Consider the following 8,395-nt stretch of genomic DNA (forward strand, 5'->3'; position numbering starts at 1 on the left):
GATGCAGCACTCCAGGTGGGGATTGAGAGAGCAGAGGGAAGGGCCAGGATCACCTCCCTTGACCTGCTGACAACACCTGCTGACACAGCCCAGGATGCGTTTGGCTTTCTGGGCTGCAAGTGTTCACTGTTGGCTCCTGTCCAGCTTTTCATCCACGAGAACCCAAAAGTCCTTCTCCACAGGTCTGATCTCCATGAGTTCTTCTGCCAGTCTGTACTGTCTGGGATTGCCCTGACCCAGTTGCAGCGCCTTGCACTTGCTGAACCTCAGGAGGTTCTCATGCTCCCACTTCTCCAGTTTGTCCAGGTTCCTCTAGATGGCATCCCTTCCCTCTGTTGTGCCAGCTGCACCACTCAGCTTTATGCCATCTGCAAACTTGCTGAGGGTGCACTTGGTCCTACTGTCATGAATAAAGATACTGAAGAGACAGAGCCTCAAGGGGCACCACTCAGCACCAGCCTAGGCATAGAATCTTTGGCCACAACTCTCTGGCTGCATCCATCCAGTCAATGCCTTATCTAGCAAACAGTCCACCTTTCAAATCCATGTCTCTCCAATTTGAAGACAGGGATGCTGTGTGGAAATCACTTGCCTTGTTTCAGCTCTGACTTTGTACCTTGCCCTTTGGAACCAGGAAAAGTGAGCAAACTTGTCTCAGGGCTTGAGAGTATAAAATACTTGCATCACCCCTGGCAGATGGCCAATAAGCATGAAAGCACTGGGACCCCAGAAAAGGGAATAGGAGATAAGAAATTCCTGATTTTCACCACCAACTGGTCTTCTGGAAAAGGAGCCTTGTTTTTAAAATTAGATTAGGGCACTTCTCAAGATACAGACTGCAGGTATTTTGCAAAGACGGCTTAGTGTGTTTCCATCAATAGCTACAGCAGATACAAACTTGTACTTTTGGATGAAAGGTACTTTATCAAAAAGTTCCTGACAAGCTTTTATCTACACAGCACATCACTGACATACCCATCCCGTGTGAAATCTGTGCAAGAAAGACAGTGTTTATTTTGTCAAATCATAGGTAGGAAGCACCCTCCAAGGCATCCTGCACCACAGATTATCAATGCAGGAAAATACACTGAGCCTGGTGGCAAAGGCAATACAAGGAAATGGATACTAGGGAAACTAGCAGGTGCGAAGAACAGGCAAAACCAAAGCTTATGAAGATGGAATTTAAAAAACCAAAAACTGAAAAAGGAAACTACTTATCCTAGCTACCACTGAGCCGCTGAGCATCACAAATTTTTATTCATTCTCTTCTAAAATGAAAGGTGCCGATGCGAATCTGTACCTTGTGGAGCTTGTGGACTGGAGAAAGGTTGTTCTTGTGTTGGCAGTAGAGCAAACATTAGCAGAGCCCCAAGCAGGTGAAAGACACAGTCCTTCCAGAAACAGAGGTCACCGGAGTGTGCCAGCAATGAGGCTGTCATTCTGATGCCTCCCTTCCACTTTCTGCTAAGTGCTGTTTTTCTCGGTCTCTGGGAGGTTAAGGACAGATGGGAACCATTAGATCTTCACAGCTCCTTTGGGAGCTGTTAGTCAAGCCTGTCACACATCACAGTCCTTCAAACATCACCTGTTTACCTTGCCTGAGACTTGACTGCAGTGTCCCTCATGCTTTTAACGGTGCTTAGTGCACGCCCTTCAGAAACAGGCCCGTCTTGGCTTGGGCACATCTGGAAAATGTTCCAACTATCCTGACAGCTTGTTATGGTGATTAACCACCTTCATTCCAATAAATTTGTGCCCAGTTTTTCATATGAATGTATCTGATTTCAGCTTGCTGAAACACATTCCCATAATTTACTAGATTAAAGAGCCTTTCAGTACCTGGTATTTTTCTTCCAAGGAAGTTCCTTCACCATCATAATCAATTCTCTGCTCAGCCTTTTTTGATAAACTAAAGAGACAAGGTGCTCCATGTCTCCCATTGCAAAGCATTTTCTTCAGGCTCTGAATCATTTTGTGTGGCTCTAATGTTCCACCACCCATTTTTCAACATCAATTTATAACGTGCAGGCCATCCCAGGGTTGGTCTCACAAATACAGTACATGCTTATATCCATTTGCTTCTCCCTTAGGACTCTTAAAAAAAAAAAAAAAAAAGAAAAAAAAAGAAAAAAAAGAAAAAAAAGAAATCTGTTCACAGTCTGAGGCAGATGCATGCCTGCTTCCTTCTGTCTGGCATTTGGAGCAACCAAAAAAGAGCCATCAGTCACCTCTGCTGCTGCTGCTGCCATCTCAGCAGGTAAAGGGGAAGCATGACAAGGCCGTCTTCCTTCTTCCCCGCGACATAATTCAACACTGGAGAGCAAGGCTGCCCCTGTGCAGGGTTCTGCTGTGAGCACAGATCGCCCCAGGCACACCCAGACCACATCCATAGGGACAAATGAGCCACTGGGCACAGATTAGCTGTCAACAGGCTGTTAAACCCTCTTACCCATGGAAGTGTAGTGACTGCAGACATTTTATGCCCATACCCGGGAATTGTTTGGGAAAATGCCACCATCCTGAGGCCAACACTCTGCCAGGGACCAGTCTCTCCATGGACCCAGCTGAGCTCCACTATCTGCGAGTACTCCCCACTCTGCCACCTCCTTTATCAAGAGAGGTAAATGCCATCTGAACACAGCACCAGCCTCCAAAGAGGGAGAGGATGAAATGGCTCCCTCATTTTCTCCTTCCAAACAGGTCGGCAGCATTTCTAAGACCAGGGAGGCAGCAACAGGCTGGGGCATCTGGCAATTGCATCAAACCTCTCAATGCACCCTCACGCCTCTCCACAAGGGAAGGGGCACAGGGCGAAAAGGCAAGAAGGAAAAAAAGGCAGTGAAGGCACTTTTGCATAAGGTCAGAGAGGAGAGCTCGTGTCTAGGGCTTGCATCACCATGCAGCTGGGATCCAACCCAGGCTGGCAACCTCACCCAAGCTGATGGTTTAGCCCTGGGGGGACCCTGACCTGCCTGTCCTGCACCAAACATCCACTGGGCACCAGCACCCTGGAGTGTCCTCATCACAGGCCTGTCCTGCAGTTGCTTGTCAGAGCTGGAACAGCAGTCACCCAGGAATCCAATGCCAACAAAGCTGGAGGCACTTCACACAGATTATATATAGAAAAGGTGCCCAGGCTGTGCCTAAATAAAACTTTGTCTTCTGTTCCAGGGTTCTCAGATCAGGAGGCTGAGGGGAGAGTGATTTTGGGAAAAATATAATCTCAACCCCAGCTCATCAGAAGGGAACAAAAGTACCTGGTGGCTAATATTTTATTAGGTTTTGATTAGAACAATAGGGACTTTCTTTCTTTGCTACAGAATTTTCCCCTTTCTTGTATCTCTCAGTGGCAGAAAATGCTGAATCACAAACCTGGAGCTTTAAAAAAAAAGTATTTCATATGCAGAAGAAACATATCTTACATAATTTCATGCTTCCTGCTCTGCTCTCTGGTGCCACGTTCCTCATTTTCAGGCTGTTTTAAAGGTCAGCTTCACAGAACAAATCCTGACCTCAGACATGGGAAATATGCTGCCTCATCACTCCAGGATCTTTTCTCACATGATTAGTCCCAACATTCCTGCAAGTAGAACAGTCCCCACTGCCACTGCTGCAGACATTAAACAAACAAACAAACAAAACAATCAAACAAACAGAAAAGAAAAAGGCAAGATATTTTTTTCTCTTCATTCTCAAAGTTAATGCTCACCAACATCACAGCCTTATTTTACAGGCTGGGGGCCACTTCAGCACTGTAATGCTATTGCCATCTACAGACAAGCAATAGTCTTAACAAACATACATACAAGTTAAAGTAGGAATATATGCCTAAACTGACAACTGTTTTTGAAAAAGCCTGAGAGGACGTAAAAGAGAATTTTATTTAAGATTTTCCAATGGCTAAGATATAGGATCTGAGCAAAAGTTAATTGAAGACAGCAATTAGTCCTGATGGTGCTGGTTTTAATACTGATGATGTATTCATTCAACTGGCTCAATTTTTCTGGAGATTTTTATTTTGATGCTATAATTTGAGCAGACAGGAGGGGTCACATTACGGGGCTGATCCAGAAGACACACATATACTCTGTTTATTTTGAACAAAAGATCTGAACTTATTTGAAATTACTAATATCAATTACCAAAGAATGATGGAAGGCACAGCCATGATGAACAAGCTCCAGTGCTACAGGAAGGCTGAATATTAATTTACTTGCTTAATAAAGCTGAAAATATAAGATTTCAAAATTAATAAAAAAACCCAGTCAGTTATTGTATTGGTTATAAATGACAAATATATACTGAAAAATATTTTGAATGAAGTATTAAAATTACTGCAAAGTCTTTTTAGTGTGCTTAGGCCTCTAAGAAGCAATATGGCTCTTATTCAGTAACCTGATGGACTAGTTTTTTGTCAGTATCTGTAAGAAATACAAAGCAAAACTGAAGCTCCCACTCACTGGGAGACTCCACAGATGATATTTAAAAGAAAGCATACCACCACAGCGAGATGAAAAACGGGGTTTCTGTTAAATTATAACTAGCCAGACAGTTATACTGCTCTCAGGTTCACGATAAAAGCAGAAAGGTTGCCTCCCATGCCTGCAGAGTTCATTGCCAGGTGGCTCAAACCAGGCACGGTTTACCTGTCAGACTTGGCCTCTTCTTGTTGATCCCTGCTGAACCAGTGCAAGGGAAATGCCCAGGCCCTGAGAGCAAAGACTGCCCCACAGCCTGTCATTCTGGGGGGGGGAAGAATACAAAAGAAAAAAAAAAATGCAGTGAAGGCATAGGACCCATCTCAGTCCCTTGCCAGAGGAAAGGCGTTGTAAGACTGAACCCTGAACAAGTCATATGAAAAGAACCAAAGCACAAAGTCCTCTAACGAAGTCAGAACAAAAACGTTTGGATAGGATTTCTGCAAGAAGGAGCCAGAGGTGTTTGTGAATAAGCACAAGAATAGGCACTTCCAGTGACCACAGAACTAAAAACAAAAGCACTTTTGTGCACTCCCGGATTACTTGCTCTTATTTTCTCTTACAGTCACATGCTTACGTAGGCCTGTACTGTTTGAAAACATGATTTATTAAGATACCTTAAATTGCAACCAAGTATTGTGCTGTTAATAGCAACTTTGTTTTAACTTTCCTGTTCTTAATATAAATTTACATAATTTTAATCTCTTATGCAGCCAAATCCCCACTGATTCTTTTAAAAGTTTTTCTAGTTATGTGTGCTATATTTCCAAAGTGTTTCAGATTTATGGGCTTCCCCCCCCTTTCCCATCATTGTTTCATTGGTTTGGGGACAACCCCTTCTTTTCAGCAGATTGAAACATCCAGTAATGTGAAACAGATCTGGTGACCCTATAGCATTAAATCATGCTTTGTGGTGCTTTATTCCTGCTCCAAAAAACTTTATGCATTAGTGAGTACATAAAATTGCACCAGAGACTGAATGCATATTGAAAAGCAATAAATGATTCCATATGATCTTAATTTTTCAAAGCAGTGCACCACTGTCTTAAAGCAATCGTGTTTAATTTTCTAATTAAAGGAAGTTTTTTAAATAGCCCTTCTAACCCACAGATATGGGAACACTCTCACTTTGGATATTCTCTCCAGCTGAGAGATTTGGGTACACCAACAATTTTCACAGTCAAATGGTGTCCTTGGTTAGCAAGCTAGCAAGGGTGCAATTAGCCACGGCAGTTAATTTCTTCCTTTTATTCAAAAAAGCTTGTGTCATCATTACTGCGAAGACACAGGTCACAAAGGCTCCGTGAGCAAACTGAATAGCACACGTTCCTCTTTAAGCTTCACATACTTGAACATCTGTCAGACCTCAGCTAGAGTTCCTCCCCCAGTTTTCCCTGTTTACTTCCAAGGAAACAAGTCCATTTTGGCTAAACAAGGTTTATAATACCTCTACCTATATTTTAAACTAGACATGCCTATTATGAAGAGTAGTCACTGTGTTTAGAAGCAGCACACTCTCTAGCAGATTGGCATGTATTCAATTAGGTGGGCTCAAAAAATAAAATTGCCCCCAAAAATACATTTAAAAACCAACAAAATCAGGTCTCACTCTTGCTGTCATTGCCTCTCCATAGATAAACTGGCAGTGAATGACTTTAGTTGAAGTTTTGGTTTGCTAAACTGAAGGAAATGATTTTGCAAAGCAGGCAAGGGTGTGTGCAATGGAAGAATTCAACTTTTCAGATTCCAGGAAGAGTTTGCAGGGCAGTTGCTATAACTGCATGCCCTGAGCTTGTTTGAGTCACGTTCACATGAGCTGCGAGGAATGTAAAGTCTTTAAGAGCAGAACAGTACCGGGGCAGAACCGAGGCACTAAAGTTCAGAACTGCCCTCCCAAAATCCCCTGCTCCTAATTAGATGCCTAATCCTGGAGGCAATAAAGGCCTATTTTTGGGTTGTCAGCATCTCAAGATACAGGATATTCTGCCTCTCACATACACACAACCACCCCAAGTTGGGCAGCTCTGTGCCTGTCTTCCCCCGGACCCGGTGCTGGAATTCGTAGTTCGGACACGTTTCCATGCAAGACGAGACCCACGGCCCCGGCTGCGTAGCCTGCTCAGAGCACATCCAGCACATACCAACAGGCTCTGGCTTCTTAGAACGTGCTGCTGGGATCGCTTTTCCAGGACGGGACGGCAGGCAGGAGGTGCCCAGCGCTGTCCCATCGCTCTGCGGCTCCGCAGGCACTCGGGAAACACGAGCCCCTTCCCATTCCTGCGACTTGATGCAGCTCCTGAATCAGCAGTTACCCAGTTCCTCCGAGGTTCGAGAGGAGAACCAGCTGCAAATGCTTATAATCAACTTCTCCACCATGTGCTAAGCCGCTGACTGCTTTTGCTCAACACTTCAGCAGCCCTTTTGAACCCTTCCTCAACTCCCCAGGGGAGATTTCCTTCCCTCTGTGTGCCTTGCAGTGCCCCTCACACACACCAGGAGACACGAGGTCATTTTCTCCTTTTCTGCCCGCCGGGGTTCAGATGCCTGGCTCTGACCTTCCCGAGGAGTGTTTCACCAGGGAGGCAGGCCAGCCTGGCACGCACTCCATTTCCAAGCAGCCTGTTGAACCCGCACTGCTGCTTGGGGGAGAGGGTGGGGCTTCGGGATTCACGGGAGCAATCAAGGAGAGGCCATGACCCAGCAATAATAACATCGCCATGGGGAAGGGAGGGGACCAGCCTTGGATTTCAGTCCCCTTTTGAAAGTGTGCTCTATGTACTTGACATCAAACATCTGTCAGAGAAGAAAACACAGCGTCCTGGGAAGAGGACCAGGAGCCACATCTTCAGCTCCTGAACAAGTGCTCTGATCACTGGAAATACAGGATGACAGCATGAGGGAGGTGCTTAGACTTTTTCCTCCAGGGGCCACGTACGGGAGAAAATAATTAATTCTTTGGAGGAAGCGAAATAGGCCGTATTGGGCACCTGCTGTCAAAAGGAGAGGCCAGGCTGCAAGCCTGAGAAAAGGTAAATCCTTTCCCGCAGCCCTCATTCTCGTCACCTGATCCCCGATTAAATCCCTTGCTGGACAAGCGCGCCTTCTGCTTGCAGGTAGAGGGAGGCAGGGCTGTGAGAGGTAGTTGTTTTAGGGCTGTGCTGTGTGAGCACCACCCCAACGAAGCAAGGATCGAGGCTGTAGCTCTGCACAGCACCTTGCGGGCAGGACAGTCACCTCGGGGACGTTTTTGGTCCCGCGAAGACAACCGACACTGACAACCGACATTGTTTCAGAGGTGTGGCTTCCAGGTCTCCCTCTCGGTGCCCTACCTCTAGGCATCTGGCACACTGGAATGGCACACCTGGCTGCCAGACACGTACCCACTCAGTCCCTTCCCCTCCCTCCGCACACAGCTCTCCGCTGCCTCCAACCCACATCTGAAGGGCACCTGCAGCCTGGCACAACTTAGCTTTAAGACAAGGGGATCGGGGAAAGCCGAGACATGGTTTTGCTTGGTCCTCAGGGCAGCAGTACCTTCTGGCTGAGGCAATTTCCGTGCGAGCGCCGCAGCACCTAGAGGAAAGGCTTTTCTGGCGGCAGGGCTGCAGGCAGGGCCCGGAGCGAGGGGCAGCTCCGGGGAGGGGGCGCGGAGCCCGCCCGGACCCCCGCCCCGCGCCGCATTTTACTCGATTGTTTATTATTTTCCGAGGGGCGGCGGCGGGGCGGAGGCGCCGGCCAATGGGAGGCGTCGCTGGCCTGACGGGCGACGGGCGGCGGCCAATGGGCGGCGAGGGCGGGCCCCGGCGGTCACGCGCGGCCCCGGAGCATGACATCATTCAGTTCGCACGGCGCAGCCTAGCTTGGTGGGGGCGGGGCCGCGGCGGGGGCGGGCCCGGCGCGGGGGCGGGGCCGCAGGG

General features: G+C 47.1%; 1 long non-coding RNA gene across 2 annotated transcripts; it reads right to left on the reverse strand.

The window, feature by feature from the left end:
• Positions 1-904: 904 nt before the first annotated feature.
• LOC134415519 (uncharacterized) lies at positions 905-8,143 on the reverse strand. 2 transcript variants are annotated; one of them, XR_010027069.1, is made up of 4 exons: positions 8,013-8,135; positions 4,143-4,226; positions 3,423-3,610; positions 905-2,094 (listed from the first exon to the last, which is right to left on the reverse strand). It is a non-coding gene; the product is annotated as an uncharacterized LOC134415519 (long non-coding RNA). The 2 variants fall into 2 exon arrangements; XR_010027070.1 differs by lacking the exon at positions 4,143-4,226 and having other exon boundaries at positions 8,013-8,143.
• Positions 8,144-8,395: the final 252 nt, after the last annotated feature.

The sequence above is a fragment of the Melospiza melodia genome, chromosome 3, assembly GCF_035770615.1.
Source record: "Melospiza melodia melodia isolate bMelMel2 chromosome 3, bMelMel2.pri, whole genome shotgun sequence".
Lineage (NCBI taxonomy): Eukaryota > Metazoa > Chordata > Aves > Passeriformes > Passerellidae > Melospiza > Melospiza melodia.